Source organism: Anopheles coluzzii, chromosome 2 (assembly GCF_943734685.1).
Source record: "Anopheles coluzzii chromosome 2, AcolN3, whole genome shotgun sequence".
Lineage (NCBI taxonomy): Eukaryota > Metazoa > Arthropoda > Insecta > Diptera > Culicidae > Anopheles > Anopheles coluzzii.
In genome coordinates, this window is record NC_064670.1 from 105,676,208 (window position 1) to 105,699,114 (window position 22,907).

Genomic DNA, 22,907 nt, shown 5'->3' on the forward strand with positions numbered 1-22,907 from the left:
AACAGTGTTGCAAGGATGTGAAATTTTGCAAATTAAATCACCATTTTATTTTTAATATACAAAATGGCAGTCACTTTTTGAGCCATTTTAGACTTGCTCTTCTTTACAAGGGGGCTAGAAATTTCCCATCCATCCTGCTGAATGTCTCAATTTTTAAACAATCAATCCAGTTCGTTGACATTTGCAGCATCGAAATGAAGCAATTCAGGGCGGGTGTATGCTCCCCCATTAGGATGTTTTGTTTCCTTTACACACGCGCAATAACTGCTCTCCAACTGTCGCCCAAACCCGTTTCTCACTCCTTTCCGCTCCCAGCGGCGCTTAACATTAATTGCGAATTTGGCAGTTTCACACGATCTAAAATGCCGGAGCTTGTTTCGATTCCCGAAAACGGGTGTGTAGGCTTTAATGCGGGAAGAAGGCAACAAATACGCAACGCGCGCGCACACGGAGACAATAAAAATAAACAGGAAAAGTCACAGATAATGCCAAAAAAGTGCACGCGAATGTAGAAAAGAAGCTGAAGGCACTGCAGCAACCCCTAGCGAAAAAGGAAAAACAAAGAAAAGACGCGTTGTTTAAACCACCAAACAAAAAAACAAAAAAACCGCACCATACACTCGACATAAATAAACCGCGTACGATCGCGAAAAAGGGCAGCAACGGTACTGGTGCCGCGTGTGTGTACCAAACCCATCGACACGATCAAATTCGTACTTGTTGGGGGGGGAGGAGTGCGACAACACAGAAGGAGAGAAAGGGTGACTATAAGAGCAGCGAGGGCAGCAAAAACCCGCAGCCAAAAACCCCCAAAAGAAAGAGGTCAATATGCGGATCCAAAGTGCGTCTTGTGCAGCGGTATTAAATGTAAAAATAAAACAACCCACCAAGAAAACCCCTTGGTTGTCGGAAAACGGACGACCCGGCCGAAGACGGTGTGTTGTTGTTAATTGTTTTATTTCGTTAACTAGTTGCCGTTTGCTGCTCTTGTTGTTGTTGTTGTTGTTGTTGTTGTTGTTGTTGTTGGATGTTGTGCTCCTTTTTTGTTGTTGCTTTGTTTATATGGGGCTTTCTCGCAGCTCTCAGCGCTATGCTGCGGCTGAGTGGCTTTAGGTTTTACGATTAATTTAAAGCCCAATTTTTCTTAATCGTTTCGCTGGGGTTTTGGGATGGCAGCACGATCGGTTGCTGGCTGTGGGTAGCGGGAGAGGTGTTTTGGGATCGAAATTGAGACCCTCGGGGGAACCTCACGTTCGGTTGATTTTAAGCTCCCTTCACTCATTAAGCGCACCAGCAGGCTCTTGTGGGATTGCATTGACTCACCCTGGGAAGCTTGTCTATTTTCTTGGCCATTGCTGTATTATTGGCGATGTGTACTATAAATAAAATGATTGCAATAATACACATTCCTAGCGTGCTGTAGATCATGTTACTATCTTAAGGCACGTTGCGGGTTATAAATGAGCAAATTCTATTTTATTAATAGACAAACAGGCACATTTTTACATCGACATTGCTCTGCGTTATTTTTGCAACAGATGCAAGGTTATTGGTATATTATTGCTATTGTTTCTAGGGTAGAGAAGGATAAAAGTACGTCATTTGTATTTGATATATAATTAGACTTGCGATAATAGCTCCAGCTAGTTATAGCAAACATAACATGACTCTTAAAATGAACTAAGAGAGCACAACGAAGCTAAGAATAATTTAAATGAAACAGATTTTAGTGGACTGGAGCTGAAAATAATCAACTAGTTTTTTTGCTATATTTAGAAGCGGGATATGACGATACATGGTACAAATCATCGCTATAGATGTGTCCAGACATTTAAAAACATACCGAAGCTACAACAAAAGACAACACATGTACAGAATTAACAATTGTTAGTAGCTTCGAATCTACCTCTTGATGAGCTTAACATAACAACTATCGTGTTAGTATCTTGATTTATTCCTTTAATTAAGTCATTACAAGTTGGTTTTTTTCTTGACATTTAGTTAGCTAATAGCTGAAAAACCAGTCTAGAGAATACATTATCTATTCACTTCTCAGGACAGGTATATTGATAGGGTTTAACATAGACTGCAAAAGTAATGCAAGGAATAGATTAGTTGGGAGATTAGTTCATGTGGCAAGCGACTCTATATCCTATATTTCAATTATGTATTTTATCGTATTGTTTGTGTGATTTACTAGCAAATATAGTCAGTTGTCTAATTTTTACGACTGTTTTCGTGGTAATTATCGTTACTTGCGACTTTCTTTTATTAACCACTTTTAATTTAGTTTTAATCTTTTGAATATACCGAAACCAGACAATTTCCATGTCATTTTCCCTTACACACTATCGTTTATGCCTGTTTAGCTGGAAACTATTTAAATAACTAGAAACAGTGTTCATGCAATCAACTCCATGGATTTACAATTCGTGATCGATTGTCATTTCTTGGTAAAAATACTTCCAATACCAATAACTTAAGAAAAAATAGCGAATGGTTTTACCACGAGATAAAACAATTCGTCATAAATAATCCCGCAGGCATAATTAAACTATTTCTGGCAAAAGTTTTATTGCTGTAGACAAGGTTGGCATCTTGATTCGAGTACATCAATCTTGTTCCAATAAAACCTCCTGACCCTGGTGGATGCAAAGCCCCACCGTCTTTCCCACACGTGTTCGGGCCGAGCGCGTACGGCAATGGCGGCACATTTAACCGACTGAGTGCAACTGTCACTCTTCATTGTGCGTAGAAAAAGGCAAAAAAAAACAACAACGCTGCCATGTGCATGCTGCTGCAACTCCAATGCATCGCCAGTAAGCCTTCGGTGAAATCCATTAAACATCTCGATATGAAGGTTTGCTTGGAAAGATCAAGTGCACCGAATATCAACCGACTGGCTGATGATGCAAAGGTGATGCAAATGCACGCACTGGAGAGTGCCTTTGGCGGGTATGCTCGCTCAACAGGTGGATGTTTTGTGCGATGTTTCTCCCTCCCCATCCCGGGTGAGGAGCTGGCAGCATCGTTTGGCCTTTGCTTATTTTATGTTATTGCACCGTTGCCACCCCTTGCCTGCTCACCGTGTCTCGTCCCTTTTCGACGCGGGGGGGCTGACATGCACCTCCGTTCCTTAGAAAACATTATTCGTTATTGATATTAAACGTTGCGGACCTAGGCCTTCGACAAGACCTGCGGCTGCCACCGGCTTACTATTCGGCGCGTTCGTTTAGCCCTCCGCCGGTTTGGAAGATAACGGTGGTTCTTACCATGTTTTCGCGCTCCCGCTGAGGAGTAGAAAAGTACAAAACCTTCGAAACGAAGAATGGGGGAAAAGACGCAACGGCAACGAAACAACGAAATGAGTATAAAAAAAAGCGCCAAACAAAATCAGCCAACCTCGAACGCGTGCAAAACGAAGATTTATTGTGCTACTTTTTATTGACTCTATCCTTTCGTGGCCTCGAGGCCAACACAGCCCAATATCTCTCCTCCGGTTTCTTCGCCCGTTCAGTGAGCGAAACCCTCCCCTTTTAAGGATTGCGGCCTCCCGAAGTACCGGGCGGCAGTTTTATTTATTTATTTCCTTCCCGGATCCGTCCGTGCGCAACCTGTGGCGGGATGTTATGATGCGGTTTGGTGCGCGAATTTCATAGGGAGGTTGTCCGCCTTTTTTGTGTGTGCTATCGTTCTTCTTGCGAACCGTTTACGTTTCTATGCTTGTATGTTTGTGCTTACCTGTGCTTTGCCGACGTACCAAGGGTTTGAGGTCAAGGGTCAGCGCATTTGTTCTGGGCCACCGCCGAGGGAACGGGATCTGCAATGTGAAGAGAGCGAAGAGAGGAGAAAGTTCAGTCAAAAAAGTATCAAAATTGGATGCACACACACACACAAACGCTGGAGGAACCGAAAACAAAACGCTGAGAAATGATTAAATGATTGATATCCTCCCGGTTGGAATTTCGGTGGCGGGGGAAAATGCTAAAACACGCCATAAATTTACTCAGACATGTTTTTCTACTTATCCCTGATGATGGTGGTGGTGATGGGAGGGCAAATTGAAAGTATAATATCTGTTTGGCTTTTCTGCTTATTCAATCAAGCGCTTCACGGTTCGGTCGGTTACGGCCGCTTAACGGTAGGTTTCGTCTTTCACCCAGACATTGTCCATGCAAAAAGGGTTATTATTGTTTCTTTTTTTTGTAGGTTTGCCATGGCCTTGCATGCTTTTCGCAAGTCGTAACCAATGATTTAGAAGTGATTTAAGTGAAGTATAATAGCCATAACTATTGAGCAATTTGAGCGAATCGTAACGAGCTGTTAATGTAATTGAAAAATGCAATAACAGAAATTTGTGTCAATATTGGGGTAACAAGAGTATATGTGATGCTTTCGCTACAACTAGGAGGTTTTTATTCGAGAGCTTCAAAGTTTACGTTCAAATGATGATGAAAATGTGTCTTTCTTCATATTTTTGTGCTACAATTATTTGTCATGCATGTAATATTTAGAACTATTTAGAATAGTTTCTAGATCCTAGGCTGAAATTTCAGCCTATCAGCTGTATCATTGTATTTTCGAGCAGCTATCAAAGTGGGAATAATATACAGGTGGGATTATCCCAATATGCATGTATTTAGCAGGTTGATTTTTATTGCTTCTGCTTCTGAACGAATACAAAAAACATTCTTAAAATATGTTTTGTGTATTCCTCAAGGCTCCAGAAAGCTTGTTTAAGCAAAAATGTTCACCCGTTCTGTCTAAAAGTGATGTTCAAATTTGGTTATAAAAACCATGCTATGAGACCACCTGGACTACATACACTTTGAATTTAGAATCCACCACCTGATCTCTTTAATGCACCCTTGTCCCAACAAATGAAAACATCACTTCGTTTTGATATTTTTTCGAGCAGGTGCTCGAATTTAATTCTAGCTTTGAGGCTAGAATAATCTAGGCTGAAAATCGTATGGAGTTATTACATTATGTCAGCCTCCAACTGTCAAACTCCATATAAAAAGCAGACTAGAATCGTGAAGGGCCCCAATATCGTAGAGAAAGTAAAAATAATTTCAAACAACTCGATAAACGATGCTATTAAATTACATTTACAATACAATTCGCGTAAAATTTTTGAAAGGAAATGATCAAATATACGGTCCTCTGTTTGTGAATCTCTTGTTTCAAGTGTATTGATGAGAAAAAGGTTAACAAACACTGGAAAGTCATTCGAAAAAGTATTTTGATCGGCAAATTGCAATGAAGTTGGTTTTTGATAAGGGTCTATACATTTTACCACCAAACCGAGAATCATTAAGCGTACACAGTACTTTCACATTAAGGTGATTTAACTTTATGCTCGTTGCAATTCGTTGCATTAAATATGTAACTCGCTCGCTGATATTGATTTTACGCAATCCACTAGGCCCCAATTCGGTAGGGCTCAGGGCTCAACTCAAAAATTAACACCATTATTCAATTATTCAGCACCAGCTTCACTTACAGAGCGACCTGAAAGCGGCATGGATCAGACTGAGTGATAAAAAAAAACTCACCACTACTCAGCAGCCTATAGCCGCCTCTCGGGAATGCTCTCCCCCTTTTTCGAAAGTGCAAATTATCACGCTCATCGGTAATGGAGTTTCGTGGTGCATTTTATTTGGCTACCCCTTTTATTGTGTTTTCCGGGAGAGGAAAGGTTTTTGGCTTGCAGGTTGGAAGTGTGGGAAGCTTTTGCAATCGAATTGCATACTACCTGCTGGGTTTTCCCCTTAAAACTCAACCATCATACGGTTCTGTGCCTTTTTGTTACAGTGCACTGCGAGCGTGAAAATAATAGCAATAGAAAATCGATTGCATTTCCGCCGCGAGCTGAAAGCGATGAGCGCCATGAGCGCACTGTAGTAGGTTTACTTGTCTAGTCTACTTTCCTCTTCTCTAGAGCGATCGATGCAGCTATCGGCCGAACGAGCGCCGCTATTATGAGAATCAAAGAGGGGAGTGAAAAATCGGCCGAAAAGGGAATCGATAAAATTAAAGGGCAGCGTGAAAGTGTTGAGGTTAGGGAGGAGTCATGGAACGATGTGTTCAATGAGCATTGAAATGTTTTGATTCTTATCGTGCGTTTTAATGTTACCTATCAGCACGACTTTTCAATGGATGGGGTGGAATTGTGGCTGAGAGGATTGCTTAGGGGGAGTTGTTCTGTTGTGGAGAAACTGTGTGCCCCACAGCAAGAAAGAACCTTTTTTGGGGTACGGGTATTGTCTGAGAAAATTAGCACCCTGCTGGAGGGAGCACTAGTTTTGCAGCAGTTCACCAAAGATAACTAGAAGCGAAACTTTAAGTAGACAAAATCCCAGGGACAAAGGTTTCCAGGAAAGGTTTCTTCTTCGGTAGTTCAGAGAATGGTAGCTTGTAGAAGGAAAGCCAAACCCTTCTGAGTAAGGTTATCATTTTATTAGTGAATATAAGCTGACAAACTCAACAGCTTAATGTTTCCCGGTATGAGATCCCATCAGTAATGTACCTTGCAGGGTATTTTACAATAAGCAAAGCATTTTGTGTCAAGAATCGTTTAACCTGCTGATTTCCAGCAAATAGAATCAATTTCATCGTCTCATTCTACCAGCATCAAACCAAACGGTGCAAGTCAGTTGGAGCTAAAAATGACTCAACGATTTATTACACAACGCTTGTGTCGAGCATTTCAAAGCGAGCGCTCGCGCGTACTGCAAACCCACACACCATCCGATGGGAAGGGTTTGAAAATTGATTGAAAGTTCGAGAGTATATCCTTCGATACCTTGATGCTTTCGCAGCTCACTCGCTCTCTCTTTCTCTCGCTCTTTCTCCACAAGCCACATGATCCGCAAAGGAAGGGCACGTGTTTAGTCAGCCCCGAACGCGCTCTTTAAAATCTCGCCCCACATTCCGATCGTCTTGTGTGCACGCGCCGATAATCGGTTATTGAGTGAGATCGATAGCGAGCGTGGCGGACGGTTAGAGTGCGATGCGAAGCGTTCGACGTGGTAGAGCATCAGCAGCAGCACCGGCAGACGATGATGAGTGTCGTGGTTTCGGTTTCGATTTCCTTTCCCCCCCAAAAACGAACGGCGCCTTCGATGACAGGTCCGTTGAAAGGTTCGGTACGGAAGGTGAACAGAGCATTATTTTAGTGAAGAACCATGCTCCGGCATCATCATCATCATCATCTTGCTCCACCATTACCAGCATCGTTGTCGTCGTTCCAGCGATGGAGGAGCCACACTAATGAAGCCTCGAGCCGTACACGTGCGACCAAGAAGCGTACTTAATCCTGGAGCTGGAGCTGGCTATACAGCTTGCAGCCGGGGATAGTTCAATCGGGGATGGGAATCGAATGCAGTTTTAGTTGCCTTTTCGAGAATTGGGTAAGGTTGTACAATGTGTTTGCAGCGATTATTTCACCGGCTGGGCGGGGGTGGGTGTCTATCACGGCGAACAGTTTAATTAACGAATGGAAATGAGTGCACGTTTAACATGCAATTAGTTTCGCATGAGTGTCATGGAAAGAGTAAACAATGTCTGGATCAATGATTAAAATGTGTTATGCATTGTTAATGTGTGTAATTTTTCTGTTTATAATTAAGTCTGATGGGACTTTTTATAGATTTATTGCACCTTATTGCCGATTACTCATTATTACTACACAAATAAGAGGTTTCTTCTTGTAGGTATGTACATAAAGCTATATTAAATCCTAAGAAGGTGGCACGAGTTGTCCCATGCGTTTAATAATGCTCAGCTTCACACTTGGCATGTCCAGCATCATACACAGCTCGTTCGCGTAGGCCAATTGTGAAGCGATCGTTTTCTTGATGGACGTATTGGCTGCTTCCAGCTCTGCTGCTTCCTTTTTCCATCACAGCTTCGGCCATAATCGACTTAGCCCTGCTGACACGAGCTGATTCGTTGTTTCGGTGGCGCTTGTCCAGCTGCTGTAGGGTGCGGTTCGTGACCGGGTATTGTCGAGCCATATTTTGGTGGTATACGATCGGTATTCCTTCATGATGCCCCGTTAACTTCGATTGCCATCGGGAATCGCATAGAGTGTACGGGAAGGGTGAAGCTTCTTCATGATAGTAACTCCTCCATCTCGTTTGTCTTGGAGATCGGTTGAAGCGGTGCTGGTAAATGTCGATGCCGACTGTTCGCTGTGATTGGATTGTGTGTCACTGTTGTCGCTCGCCAAAGTCGTATATAGCCGGCTGTTGTCATCGCTATGCAGGAAGTATCGTGCCAGGATGCACTTTGGATCTGGTGCAGCAAATCCCAGTGCAGACCTCAGCAGTTTTTCAATGTCTTCTTTCTGGATGTTGTTGGATTCTCGCTGTAGTGCAGATAGGGCTTTGTAAAACTTCCTTGCTGTATTGTCGAAATCCAGGGTTTTTGCGAAGGAATTAGAATTATCGCTGGAGCCATCGATTGATTTCGTTGACAAGTTGATAGGAGATGCTGAATAGGCAGAACTTTTAGCCTTATGTTACACGATATCCGTTAATGCGAGCTATAGGACGTTACTGTGAGGAGCAGCTAGTTGAGACTGAGATGGTTTCTCTGTGGTGCTTCCCCTTTTTACATGGTAATTGGTTGTAGAATTTTACCCTAGATCAAAACGAGTTATTAGATCAAAACGATCTTCTGCTTCTTTGGATTTACAGTATTTGTAGCGTTTATTTCTTTTTTTCTGGGTTATATTGTTGTTTATTTCTCATTTTACTAAACGCTGAACGGCGATCACTGAAAACTTTCGTCGTTGAGAGTTATTCTTGAAATCAGCATGATGATCGTTTTGTGATGGTGTATGATTTTAGTGGAGTTGTCACTAATTCACATTTTCATGATTTTAAGGTTGGCGTTTTCGCCTACAACCAGCATTATCTCTTATGTTGAGGCTCAATAGTTAGGCTGGCCTGGCTATAGGGCTACGCAACGGATTTTTAAGGAGTATATTTACTCCAAAGTCCACACAAAAGGTTTTACCTTTATGGGTAGTACATGTGCCTATTTTATTCGTGTCTTTTCTGCATCCTTGAATGATCTCTGTCCATAAACCATATCCGTATCTTTTCCACACATGAAAGTATCCAGTTATGTTTAACTCATCCTTAAGGTTTTACTACGCTTAGTGATAACTATACAGTGAAAAAGTAACGCTCTTTAGTGATACGGTAGAAAATGAGTTTTTTGTAAAATTTGTTATAGGATTGATGGTAGTACTCAAGTATAAATAAGCATAAAATAATCATGTCAAGTTTTTGAATACTTTCATACACAACACAGCAATTCCCACCTCAGCACCCATGGGTCGTAAAAATTCATTCCAATCGATAACAATCACGACCTTGGAATGAATACCAACAACTTGGAGGGGCCCGATCATTCGAAAGCATCTTGTTTATCCTGTTACGGAGGGCAGCAAAAACACACACACACAAACACACCCCTCTATCCGTTGTGCCGCGACAGCTTCCCGAAGGAATTTCCCCTTAGAAAGGGGTGGCACCCAACAAAAAGAAAACAAAAAGGTCACCTTTCTTGTGCCGCCCCATCAAAAGCGTATTGAATTTCCACTCAATTTTTTTCCACTACTCGTAGAAAATATGTTTCCAATTTGTTTGACCAACAAACCATGGGGTCCTGCACTCCCTTCCCTTTCGCCGGTCAATATTCCGATAGACGGTGCGGCCCAGATGGCAAAGGAAATGGCCCTCAAACTTGGTGGCCTGAGTGTTGTTGTTTCGACACGATTCAATTTCACTCCCATTTGACCTTTTTTTCTGCACCCCATCGGGTGTCCTTTTTTTTGGTCGTTCGCCGGTTGAACGTGTGTAGAAAGCCCGGGTAGGAAAATGAAAACTGGGTGCCAGAAAACAAGAAAAAAAATATCATTTCATTTGCAGCGTTCCTACTGAACGAATGTTTGTTTTATGTGTGTTGGGGCGGGCAAGGAGTAACATCGCTCACATTTTCGTTTCAATTTGACCGTCGCCTAATCGTGTGAAATAAAGTTTTCCAATCGAAAAGGAAACGCGAAGGAGGCGGTCGCTCCTCGTACCCGGCAAACCCTATTAAAGAGCCACTTGGTACGACACTGGTGACACTTTTCCTTAATTTTTCGTGCGCCGAATTCTAAAGTGAGTGCGTGTGTTTGTGTACTTTTCTCCCTGTTGGCCTTTCCGTGCAACTCGTTGAGCGCTCTTCATTAGATAATCTTTCAAACACATGGAAGTGTAGTGTATGTGGTCCTTCTTACGCTTGGATCTGAAATGATAAATAAACAAGCACATTTCGACGCGATTCGGCGCTCGTGTTCTTAGTACCGGCGCCACCGCACTGTGTCTCTCACTGCAGCAACATCACGCTACACCGGCAGCACTTTCCCACGCGGTGATGGTGAAGATGGAAGCTGATGATGATGATGATGATGATGATGGATACGAAACGACTTTTCTTAACGAGAAATACAACGACATAAAACACGAAAAGCCAAGGCTGTCGCTATCTCCGGCGCGCGCTCTACACTTGCGAAGGTGGGAATAAAACTGCAAACGGAACGCAATTTCAACTCGCCGAGACATACGATACGAGCTTCTAAACATTAGAAAGGGTCTGGGGGAGTATTTCCACTGATGGATGCTGACTTAAAAGCTTGTCCCTCCCTTCCCCAACACCCGACTGATCCATTAGTGCTGATGGTTGGCCGTAAGGTGAGGAGAGGTACAAGCAGTACAAGACGCAGGAGTACTTGCGCCATCTCGAGTGTCGGACTCGGGGTACTTGCACGGTATAAAACAGTCGAGTTTAAGCTTGCTCAGCCATTTTGTCGGCTACGAGAACGTTTGCCGAACACCGTTTGCTTGACGGGAAATGTATGACCTTGCCTAGCAGTGGTGCAAACATACAGCCAGAGCAAAACAGGATATTATTATTCAAACACCGGGGAACGAATCGATACACCAGGAAGAGTTGTTAGCAAATGGAAAAAGGAGCAACCGAAAAGTGTTTTTGTGCATCTTTGTGATGACGGCTGTCTTTTTGGGGAGTTTTTAGTGTGGCACAAACAGACACTTGTTTTTTTAAGTGATAAGTGTGAGTATGGTTCAAATATTTTGCAAAATCTTGTTCTTAATGACTGACGTTATACTGCACATCTGAACTGAACGTTTTGACCGAAACTGATGACACTTTCCTGACATATTTAAGGCGTAAAACTATCAGAGTAACATCTTGATTTGTGTGTCAGTTATGATAAAGGTGGAATCAATAAAATAACAATCCTTGGCATCTAATTTGCTGTTCTTGACAAACTCCTATTCATATTAATTTCATCATAATTTCTTGGGTATTATTTGTACATTGAAATGTCTGCGAGTTACGCAAGATTGCTGGAGTCATCACCCTTACGGGAACACCAAACATTCCTCTATTTCTCCATAATGTCGATATGATTCAATGAAGTCAATGACTTCGAAATATTAAGGGATATTCGAGGAGCTTGAGATGAGAATACTTACACTCTTCATACTTCACTTCTTCACTCTTTTTTGGAACTTTATTAGACTTTTTATGAGTTGAGGTACTCTAAAGATCCTCAAACCACTCTCTAGTTGTTCCAGTCACTCTACCATCTACCATCACATCTACCTTAAACAAGTAATCCGATCTTTTGAAATTGAATTCTATGAATTATTCTAACATTCTAACATTGCAAAACCGTTCTTAAAGAATGAGTAGAAAAATATTAGAGGGCTTTGTGTTGTCTTGAATCTGTACATTCACCTGTAGGATTCAACACACTCACTTGTTCACTCTTACTCAGTGGATCCTACTTCTTTACTGCAGGCTTTACGGCTCATGACGTAGCTCATTCGTATGGTGCCTTACGATCCAGCCAGTAGAGTCGTCCTGCTTAAGATCGTCCGTCCTCAGTTGCCGAGGTCGCTAGTTCAGAAGCTGTACGAGATATTCATCCCCTTGAAATAACCCATTCCGTGACTCAGTATTAAAGTTCTCCTCCACCGTCATTTTAAAACCACCGGCTCAGCAAAACCCGCCAGAATAGTTAATAAATTTCAATCAACACACCGTGTACATTCAACGCTCACGGCGAAAGGGATTTACTAATATGATTCATTAATCTACCGCATTCATTGAACCCCTCCTGTGCTTCTTGTAAAGGGAGAGCGCAGTGCTCCTTTCTGTGTCAGACTGTTTTTGTCAGCGCACGGTGTGGAAACGGTAGCCGAACACAAAGCCACCGGATACTCTCCATCTCGTGCGAGTAATTACCATCATAAATGTCAAGCACATGTTGCACTCTTTTGCGCCCACAAAAAGCGCTGCTGAGCGGTATGGAAAAGCTCCCCCGAAGCAACAAACGCCAGCTGTGCTCTTGTGTGGGTTAGGATGTTAGGAGCCGGCATCCTTTTTAGGCGCACAGAAACTTGTGTAAGAGGATCACACACACGTACACAAACCGTTCCTCAAAGACACGCTACACGCTCTGTGTGACGTCATGCTGTTCGTTTGCCGGCACACCACTGGCAGGCACTACGCGGACGCAATTAAAGGAATGTGCGAGACGTGGCATTACACGTGGAACAATCGGTCGCAAAACAATAGGCAGCAAAGAACCGGCGCGAACACAGGTGCATCGAGCCTGGGAAAGCACGCGAGCGGGCTTGTATTTTCCATGCCATCACATAACGAGTCATAATTCCTGTCGCCTGGGCTTAATGGCGCTAAACCGCAGGAAGTTGCCAATTTCGTCGGCGAGATGGTTGTCAAAAAAATGGTGGCCGTTGGTATGAAAATTTAATTTATGTTGCTGCCTGTTTTCTTTCGCGCCATGGCGCGACGGTAAGAGCGTCTTGTGTTGTCGAGGGAGTCGTGTTTCTCGCTTGGGAAAAGTGGGTGATCTTTCGCCGCTGACGCTGATAGGAAAAGACGTAAGGAAGAAATAAAAGTTCTTCTTGCTCGTGGTGATGGTGGTTTGAAAGAAAAGGCATAAGGTAAAGAAGAAAAGCGTATCAACTTTGAAGGTGAATATTAATGGTGCGTTTCCTTAATGTGTTTTTTTGCGGAAAAACCCCCGTGTTGATCTTGAGCGTGTGTGTTTGATTGGGGGAAAGTAGAAGCAAACAGTACAAACACGTGTAGGGAGCTGGCAGGATTCTGGGAGATCCCTTTTTTCCTTTATTTGGATATAAATTTGCATCCAAATTACATTGTAACATTGAAGGAAAGAGCAGAGAAGTTAATGTCAGTCAACACGAAATAAACTCAAATGAACTTTGACCTTAGTTCCGAAACCGTACAAAACCATTCACTGAATTTGAAGCTGGAAAAGGATTCCGTTTGCACGAATTCACCACAGTACTTTGTGGAATGAATTTTCCGCTGAACACTGAAGCTGTGTAACGTGTATTGAATTCTTACTCGTTTTGTTTTCAGAACAAATCTGTTCTCTTTTGTTATGCTGAAATGAAATGAAAAAGGGGGAGAGGGCCCGTTAATAACTGGCACACAAAAAGTGTGCCAGCAACAGTGAGATAATTAATCTTTGCACTCTCCTGTCGGCGGTTTTGTTCGATTCGGACTATGCAATCCGTGCCATTTCATTTCCCTTTACCACCACGCCACGCCGGAACGCCCTAAAAGACCAAAAAGTCAGAACCCGAGCAACTTTTCCAACCGTGCACTCGTTCAATATCATTTAGAAGAGTGTTTTCTAATGTGCTTTTTGGTCGCTGAGAATGATTTTGGAAGCCCGGTCCTAAGAACGCAAGAAGCACAGTGCGAGAGTAACCTTTGGGAAGTCATTAACGTTTCACGCGAAACGTTACGCTGGGCAGTTGTTTTGTGTTTTTGCTAGCAGCATTTTCGCAAACAGCTTCCATTGAAATGTGGCATTGCGTTGAGTTTCAGTAATGGCAAACTGCTTTCCGTCTGGTGGGCTGTAGCCCGTAATGTTTCCCAGTCCGGTGGAAAAGCTCGGCCAATGAGCTGTGTTTCGTGGTGAGACGTTCTTGTGTATGTGTCTTTTTTTGCATTTGAACCTCACCCAAAGGGTCGCATGCGGAAAGGGAAAGTGTCAAAACCGCAGATGGATGTATTAGCCGGCCGGGAACCGGGTTTTCCCCGGCCAGCACCCACAGACCGACAGACGGTGAAGGGAAAGTTGATGGGCTCTCTCTCTCTCTTTCTATGTTTCTAACCGCAGTTGGTTGGCTGGCTGCCGCTAGCTGGGCTACATTGGCAGAGGGATCCGATGTTCCTTCCAATGGGTAGAACATACGGTGTGGACAAATGGACGATATGTTTTGTGTTGGGGAAACTTATGTTAGTAGTTTATGGGTTTGTGGCGTATCTGTTGACATGATGTTGGGTGTAGTAGACAACTTGTTTGACAATTTGTATTTGTGTGTTGCTGCTGAAGCAACAGGAATCGTAGTTCTTTCATCATTAAGTGGCTATTTTCAAGCGCCTTTAAATTCTTTATATTTATTTAAATGTTTAAAATGACCAGAAGATCACTGAGATGGACCAACAGCTATCAATGTTGAAACATTTATAAGCTTCTCAAGACTGTTAGCTGATGGTTAAAACTACCACAGCTATCATTTTGCTATAATTCGGTCACAAAAATTGATGAAATTCAGGAACAATTCCTAAAGTTTGAGAACATTGGAGAACTAAAAAAAACTTCAGCTAGCTACAGTAAATAGTCCTCTAGAACTCCAGAATTTTGGAGTCGTTTTCTGTCTATTGGATTTACTGACAGATGTTGCTGATAGATGGATAGTTGGATATTAATTGAAATATAGTTAATTAGTTTCATTTAAATAATTGAAAACATTTTTATCAACAAATTTTACAAACAACAATTCAAATAGCATTATTTAGTACAGAATGTCGAATCAGAAATATTACAAGACGATGTGCCGAATAGCAAATGATATAGAATTTCTCTTATATTGCGTCATTAACAAACTCCATCAATAATGGACGTTTGAAATTTCCAACAATAACTTCCACGAATTGTGAAATCCCTAATGTTAAAACAATGTCATTTTCTTCCATCCTAATTTCCTCCAGTCCCTCCATGTTTCCCGTTTATTTCAATTCCAATCAATTTTGTAACCTGTTTACATGCGCTGCTGACTTGTTGTTTTTTAAATACATTGCAACATAGTCGTTCCACCGCGCGATAACAATAATTTTCAATTTCCCCCAAAAAGCACAACAGCCATCTCCTAATAGCTCGTTAAGCGTCCATTTGGAAATATGATTTCGGGATGCTACAACGAAAACAAACCGCCTCAGCATCCTGCTCCGCCCAATGTGTGTCCTTGATGTGCGGGGGAAATTCCGGGAAAGTGAAATAACATCCGATTTTCATCACGACGGACACAAAATAAGAGCGCGTACTAAATATATATCCTTCCATCCTTCCTTCCTTGTTGATCCCCGGTCTGGCAGGGACGTACCGAAACATACACACAGACCGGTGTGCGGATGATGTTATTATTTCCAGCCGACCACCGATTGTTGTCGTATAATTTTAGTACCTTCATTACTTCGTTTGTGTCTGTGGGTGGCTGTCGGAGGTACCGGAGGACGATAGAGGTCGAGGGAATGAAGCGGAATGTGAGTTCGTGAGTTGTTTCCATTTTTCCTCGCCCTATCGACACTATCGCCCCGCACACACAAACACACACGACCCGGGGTCACATAAAGTCGTGCAAAATACGTGCGAGTGTGCGAATTGTCTTTGTACGTTGTGTTGCCAGGCTCCCTCAGTTTGGTCAGGATGAATGATACCTACCGGTCGCGTGTCCGTGTCGGGGCATTGTTAGAGCTATTTCCGGCAGAAACTTAATATCCCAGGACATCACCTTTCCTACCGAGCGGTAACCTCTCCGTTGTTACCTGAATTTCCACCGGAGCAGCTAAAAGCGGACGGGTTGTCATTTGGATCCATTTATCGTACCCATTTTGTCTTCTTTGACGCACGTCGATAGTAGTGAGGGTTGGTAGAGGTCGAGAATTCGAGATGTAGTTTTGCGGGTGTAAAATCTCCCAGAAGGATAATCATCCCAGGGTTGCAAAATGAACAAAAATGGTTGATCTTGGAAGCTGAATTTGTTAAACCAAATTGGCAGCACCAGAAAAGTGCTTTCGTGTTGTAAACTGGCACGGCAAACTGTCCTTGTGTCCCTCACTTACTCTGAAATGGATTTTCCATTGAATTCCTTCAAGCACGTTCTGCCCAAAAACCCATTCAATAATGGCTCGGGGGACCACCGTGACCTTGTCGAAGTGAGGTTCGTTTATTTTTGAAACATTGGGCAACTCCTCCGAAAGCGCTATAATGAACTGTTTACCGAGAGAAGAGATCAAGTAAAGTGTGTTTCAAACAGAGAAAGTTGTCGCAAAACCCGGTAGATGGTAAATGCGCCCTACTCCCAGGAAGAAAGCGACGATAAATGACGAAAATATGGTATGTAAATATTTGCCTCCACCTCTCCCCCCCTGTAGGGCATTGAAAGAAAGCCAACAAGGGGATTTTTGTTGTTGTTGCTTTGTGTAACAAAAGTCAACAACCAGCAGCAGGAGCTGTGTAATTTGTCTGTCCCTTTCATTAGTGCAGCATTTATCAACGTTGACGTACGGATTAAACTTTGTCAGCTGGCAATTGTTTAAAACAACTGCAGAAGAATAAATGAAGGTCCTCCCACTTTGAAGCTGCGTTGCGAATCAGCACAGCAATAGAGCGGACCCCGGCGGGCTGTGTTTTAGTTCATAATTTAATTCTACACCATTTTCTACACCATTGTCAACTTCAGTGCCACCGGCATTTGTGATGGGCCAAACGTGGTTATGGTTGTGCAAAAACGGTCCTATGTAACCTATGTCGAGGTCCTGGATCGATTGGAAGCTGGAAAAACGGCTCTCCACAGGACAGGAGTGTAAATGAAAAATGCTTCTCTATCATAACTTACACAGTCGGCACCCGCATGAAGCACACGACGTGATGACGATGGTGGATTCACATTAAACCCCCGTCCCAATCGATTCCCAATCAGCCCGCAGAGAGACATGGAGTGGAGTTGTTCGTTTCCGTTGGAAATAAATTAACTTCAAAACGCCATATTTTACGCTACCCTTGGGGCGCACGTGGTTCCGGTCCTAATCACTTTGCCGCTTTTGCATTTGTTTGCACCACGGCATACATACATGGGAGGTACATTTTATAGTGTACATTAATTATCCAGTTTATTATCATCGTCCGCTCGTCGTCGCGCATGGCGCTGGAATGGGTTTTTAAACATTCTTCTTTCGCTTCTCCTCCTTGTAGACAATTCGGTGCGACAATAAATAGCGAAAGCCCTCCCAGTACATGCTCATAATTCGCTTCCGGAAGGTTTCATCTGCCGAGAAGATGTAACTTCCCGAACCGTACGCCACCACGACAACAACAGACACGTGGTGCGAAACAAACATACGCATTGGCTGTGCCCCTGCATGCGTGTAGTAGGCGATGAAGTCATCGTCTAACATATCGTTCCCGTTGCTACAATGCGTGCCGTCCGATCTAGTAGCAATAGGGCACCGTTGTCTGTGTGCCGTTACGTTCGCGTTGGCGATATCGAAATGTAAATAGCTTCCAGTATTTATTTCAAGGTAGGGGAAAGCGGGGCAAAATGGGCATGTTAAGCAGTTTACTGAATATTCCATTGAATATTCCACAAAACACATTTTTTCTTTCATTAATGTATGCCTCAACCGTTTATCTATGGATTAAAATTGCCACATAGAATGAAAACAACTTAAAAACAATAAAATAATGTAAAATAAAAGTTGATGTTTTACGAGAAGCTATTTTGACACGCGGGGTAAAATGGGCATAGCCCTGGGGCAAAATGGGCATATGTAAACAAACTGTGAAACGTCAAAACACTGGGGTAAAATGGGCCACAACAACTGCGCTTAGGTAATGGTCTATGCTTTTGTGCACCGTTTCGTGAATTGTATTTTCGTTCTATCTTTTGTTTTGCTGGTCAGGAAAGCCCTTCAAATTCTTCCAAAAATATGTTATCAAAATTAAAACAGTTTTTACACGTTTAAATCTACAAAATCGATTATTTTGAAGCTGTGTCTGTTATCATTATTGAGGCGACAAATACAACACCATAGCCTCACCAAACGCCATTTGTCAAAAGTATCTGCCCATTTTGCCCCAAGCGTAACTGCCCATTTTGCCCCACGTGAAGCATTTTTGTATTTTATGTTATATTAGTAAAAATTCGCATTCGATCGCCTTGCTTTCTTCAGACAAATTGTATAGAAATATCATATCTTTAATAATATATAATGTAAAACTTCAACGCATCCCTTTGACACTGGGTTAAGCTTATTTTCGAAGTGACAAAAATTACATCAATATGCTACTAAACCTTATTTTTCACTTTTCTTGGTTATTTGTTGTGTTAGGGTTATGAAACTTACATGGTGTTCATAAAACACTCTAATGAATACATTTTGAGCATTGGAAAGTAGCTTTGTAGTCAAATAATGCTTAAATAGAGGGTGCCCATTTTGCCCCACATGCCCATTTTGCCCCACATGCCCATTTTGCCCCGCTTTCCCCTACTCCTCTGCTGCAGGGCGGGCGGCTGGGCAAAGTTACACACAGCCGTGCCAAAACAAACGCTGCGCTTGTGGAGACACTGCGTCATCTGGTTTGGTAAGGTGTGGTACGCTTGGAGCACAGCAAAAGTGTAACATTTTTAGTGACATTCTGTGGTTTGGTTCTCTTTTTAGTGCTATTTGTAAGCCATCCTTGATGTGGAGAAGCACCGATGAAGCGTGTTGGTGGCAAAGGTTTTTTTGGTGATATTTTTGGAAATCACTTCAGGACATTGTTTTGTTGATGAAAGGCTTCAGACTGTCTGGTTCGAGAGGATGCTGCCCAAATTGCATAACAAGGAACGTTCACACCGAGGTACAGATTGTATGATTATGTCAAGCACATTGGGAAGTAGAGGGATCGGGAAAAGCTGGATACACCGGAGCCTGCCTGTCTTGTGCAGTGTATCATATTTTTACGACCCACAGCAGGGGATTGAGACTGTGGTTTTAATCATGCTCTGGCGCGTCGCCTCCATCTTATGACGCTCCCTCATCCAATCAACCTTGGTAGATGATTGGCCATTGTCAAAAAACGAAAGAGGTAACTCATATCCGAACGCATAAGCCATATAACAAAGCCCTTTCCCTTCCCCCCTGCCCCACCGGGGCAAACATGTCGCGCTGGGCTCGTGGAAAGCAAAATAGTGACATTGCATAGCAATGAACTCTCGGAATAATATGCAAAGCATTTCATCTCGAGATGTGTCACGCTGGCGCGAGAAGATGACGGGTACCACGGGGCGGCAGTCGCCTCTCACCCGGGTTCGCCAATTGCTATGCAGATTTTATGAAAACAAAATTACTCAACTGAAGCACACACAAGGCACATCAGGGTGGTGGCGGCCCTCGGAGTGTCGGATGGAAACCGTACAAAGACCGTGGCAAACGTTTCAGGTGCAGACTTGTATACAGCTGGAAGAAAAAGCTTTTTTGGGTAGATAGCGAACCGTTTGGGCTTTGATTAGCTGTGTGTGTGTCTGTGGGTGAAGTGGGCATTGCAATTTAAATATGGCTATTACGCTGAGAGTGGCTGATGGGATTTAATTAGGCCAGAGGATGCCCTGTTGTTGGCCAGAAGTATTAGTTACGAAACCGGGAAAAAGAAAACAACGATCCTAGAGAGAGGAGAGAGTGCTGCACTTTAGTTTGAGTGATAATAGTCTCCCTCTATGCTTCATTTTGCTATTCTAAGCCTATTCATCTGAACTCCATCCTTTATTGTGTTTGTTGCTATAAACGCAATCATAATCTGGTTGGAATTAATCTATGCAATCACTCCCCGCTTTGACAATGAGGACGACGTGCTTTTAATCGTGGGGTGTTGTGTGGGCTGTGAGGCTCGAAGCATTGTAAGTGTTGGCACGAAACTCCACTGCCTCTCACCGGGGGTCTTTTGGGCTGTCGGAATTAATTTCCACCCCAATCGTGGAAGCCGTACGTGTGAAGGGCAATGAAAGGCATTAAGTTAATCGGTTTGCATTTATACTTAATTAGCTTTTTCTCATTACACTGCCAGTCTGTGCCGGGGGTGGTTTGGTACTTTTGGAAGTGTTTGTTACCAACTGACATCCATTTCGGAGGATGTAGATTAACGGATGTGGATGTGCAACGGTTTGGAAAGTTCATCAAATTCAATCCTCCCAAACCTAACCGGAATCCAAATCCGGGGATCAATTCGCTTCGAGAAATATGTAATTTCCAATTTCTTTCTTTTTCTGCGTAAACCCCACATTGTTCATTACTTCGCGAACAGCACACGGATTTGGCGAAACGTTAGCTCTCGGTGGCACCGTTTGTGGGATTAAATCTGTGTCTTTATGCGAATTTTATTCCTGCCCATCCAATGGCAGTGCGAAACACGGATCCCTTAATGGGCACACTCCGTTACAGCACTTTCCCGAATGAACGGGGCAAGCTTTAGTAGCGGGAGTAACTTTTGCCGTGGAAGTCCTTTTATTCCACCGCATATACCCCGCGCCGGTTTCGATCGTGTATCCTTTTGCTGGGGTACTGGGAGGGAAGCATAGTTCCCCTTAACCTCTAACAAGCACCACCACACACACATACCCCATCATTTCACAGTTACAATATTGTGCCGCCTTGTGTCGGGCTGAGAAACGATGTTGAGTTCCTTACAAGGGAGGGGAGTAGCTTTTCCGTTCCTTATCGAAACCGGGACGGCAAGTAGCAGGCCCGAGCAGTGGGTGTACGGCCCGGCGGGGTATGTTTTGCGTTTGTTTGCGGTTACTAACTGCTGGAACATGTTTGCCGTAGAAGTTTGAATAACTTCATCAACGATGGCGGGGTTTCCCAGCATCTCTCCGGTGCCTTGGCTTTGGACTGTTTGGGAGTCGATGGCAGTGTCGGAAGGCGGTTACCATTGTTTATAATTAGTACTTGTACAAATTAATGTTTAGTAGCATAAAGGAAGAACACACGGGGCTGCAAGTTGACAGTTTTAAATGTGGTACGTGAACGACCCGGAAGTGTGTTATCGAGAAATGTTGGGTATGCCTTACGGTTCTTCTTGTACTGGCGTGTAATTGTTCCACGAACTGGAGCAACTTCTAATCCTTCATGCAACAACTGCCTGCAACAGACCACACAAAAACACACACACTCACTCTCTCCCTTTCCCTTTTAATTGGCAATACGAGTGTGTTACTGAGTAAGTGAATTGTTCTACCGAATGGAAGTAAACTTTTCGTAACCCAACTTTCTTCGTAACCGGCCTACTTTTGGGAAAGATGAAGCGCCCACAACATCTGGCACACGAGCATGTGTGTGTGTGCTGTTGTATTCTTGTGTAGGTTTATTCGCTTGGCTTAGCCGGAATCCTGCTGAGTTGTACGTGACGGTGAGATTAAAATTACAATTAGCTCATAAAACAATAAACATGCTGACGCCACCCGAGTGTTTTCAGGTGCACTTTACTGCTGCAGTGTTCCGTGTGTGTTTGCGTTACGCTTGCTGTTTTGTATGCGAGGAAGAAGGTTTGCAAATTGCACCATTTCCATGACATTGCCCCCGAAATCCCATTTAGCAGTGGTTTAGCATGTAGTTTGAGGTGTAAGAGATAAGAGATATAGTCAACCCCATCTAAGTGACTCCATATACGGGATTTTGTAGCCGGTAGTACGTGAGTGTTGTGCAAATATTAATTTGGCATCCTTGTAAGCTCAAAGCAGCAGCAGATCAGAGCGATTGATTAAATCGTTTATTTCTTGATGTGATTGTACTTCTGTACCCAGGCTAAGCAATCTACACATTCAAACTTTTTTTTTTTGCTCAAGTTCGTGTGTGTGTGTAGAATTTCTGGCATTGCTCTCTTCGTGTCGGGGAATGCTTCTGAGGAAGAAAATAGACAAATCTCCCAGCACACAAGCACAGCAGGACAATAGTGACGACAAGGCGTAAAACTGATGATCCTCTACAAATACCAGTCCTCCCCTGCGATGTTACCGTCGCATGTCGGAAGGATACTCGTGCCACATAGTCCCTCTTTTCTGTTGCTCTTTTTGTGCTGTATGTGCTTTTAACTTCAACATCCGGTTCCGGGCGGTTAGCATTCGGTCGGTTGAATGTGTGTCTGTAGCCGTGTTCGACATACCACCGTATAGACGACGGTGTGTTGTGGTCGTTCGTTACTAGCTGTAACCAACCAGCTATTGGATAGCAAGTGTGTATAGAGTGCATCCTTCATCCGGACCTTCATTCTTCCCGCTTAGGAGTATTTGTTCTTCCACGTGTCCCAAGGTATCCAAGCCTTTTTTGCATGACCAGCGGGGAAGCGGTTGTCCTAGGTAGCAAGTACAATAGAAGGATTGAGTTTTTTAACCCGACCCAGATACCGGAGCTAGCCGCAAAACGGTTTAACTTTCATGTGGAGAAGGTATGGTAGAAGGATGTGGCTGAAAATAAATGCTTCCGTAGGTGAGAATTTCTTCCGGATGTGGTCTGAGTTTTCATCGCTGCACAGCGCAACTACAGGGAAACTGGCTGCTAATTCTGCTCCTGGACCGGAAACCGGGGGAAATTTATGTGCACTGGAGGGGCGATGAAGGTCAACGACCTGGCTAAAATCTGGAACATCTCGAGAGCAGAACGTCAGCTTTACTCGCGTTCTGTGCTGCGTGACGTCATACATTCTCATTCAAATAAGCCCG

At 43.3% G+C, this 22,907-nt stretch overlaps 1 protein-coding gene across 2 annotated transcripts in view; it reads right to left on the reverse strand.

Annotated features, from left to right (window-relative positions):
• LOC120953650 (uncharacterized) overlaps positions 1–22,907 on the reverse strand; it is a 91,212-nt gene that overhangs the window by 47,911 nt on the left and 20,394 nt on the right. For both annotated transcript variants that reach the window (XM_040373785.2, XM_040373784.2), the window contains exon 2: positions 3,742–3,820. The gene's annotated coding sequence lies outside the window, so the exon portion shown is untranslated. The remainder of the gene's footprint in view (positions 1–3,741; positions 3,821–22,907) is intronic.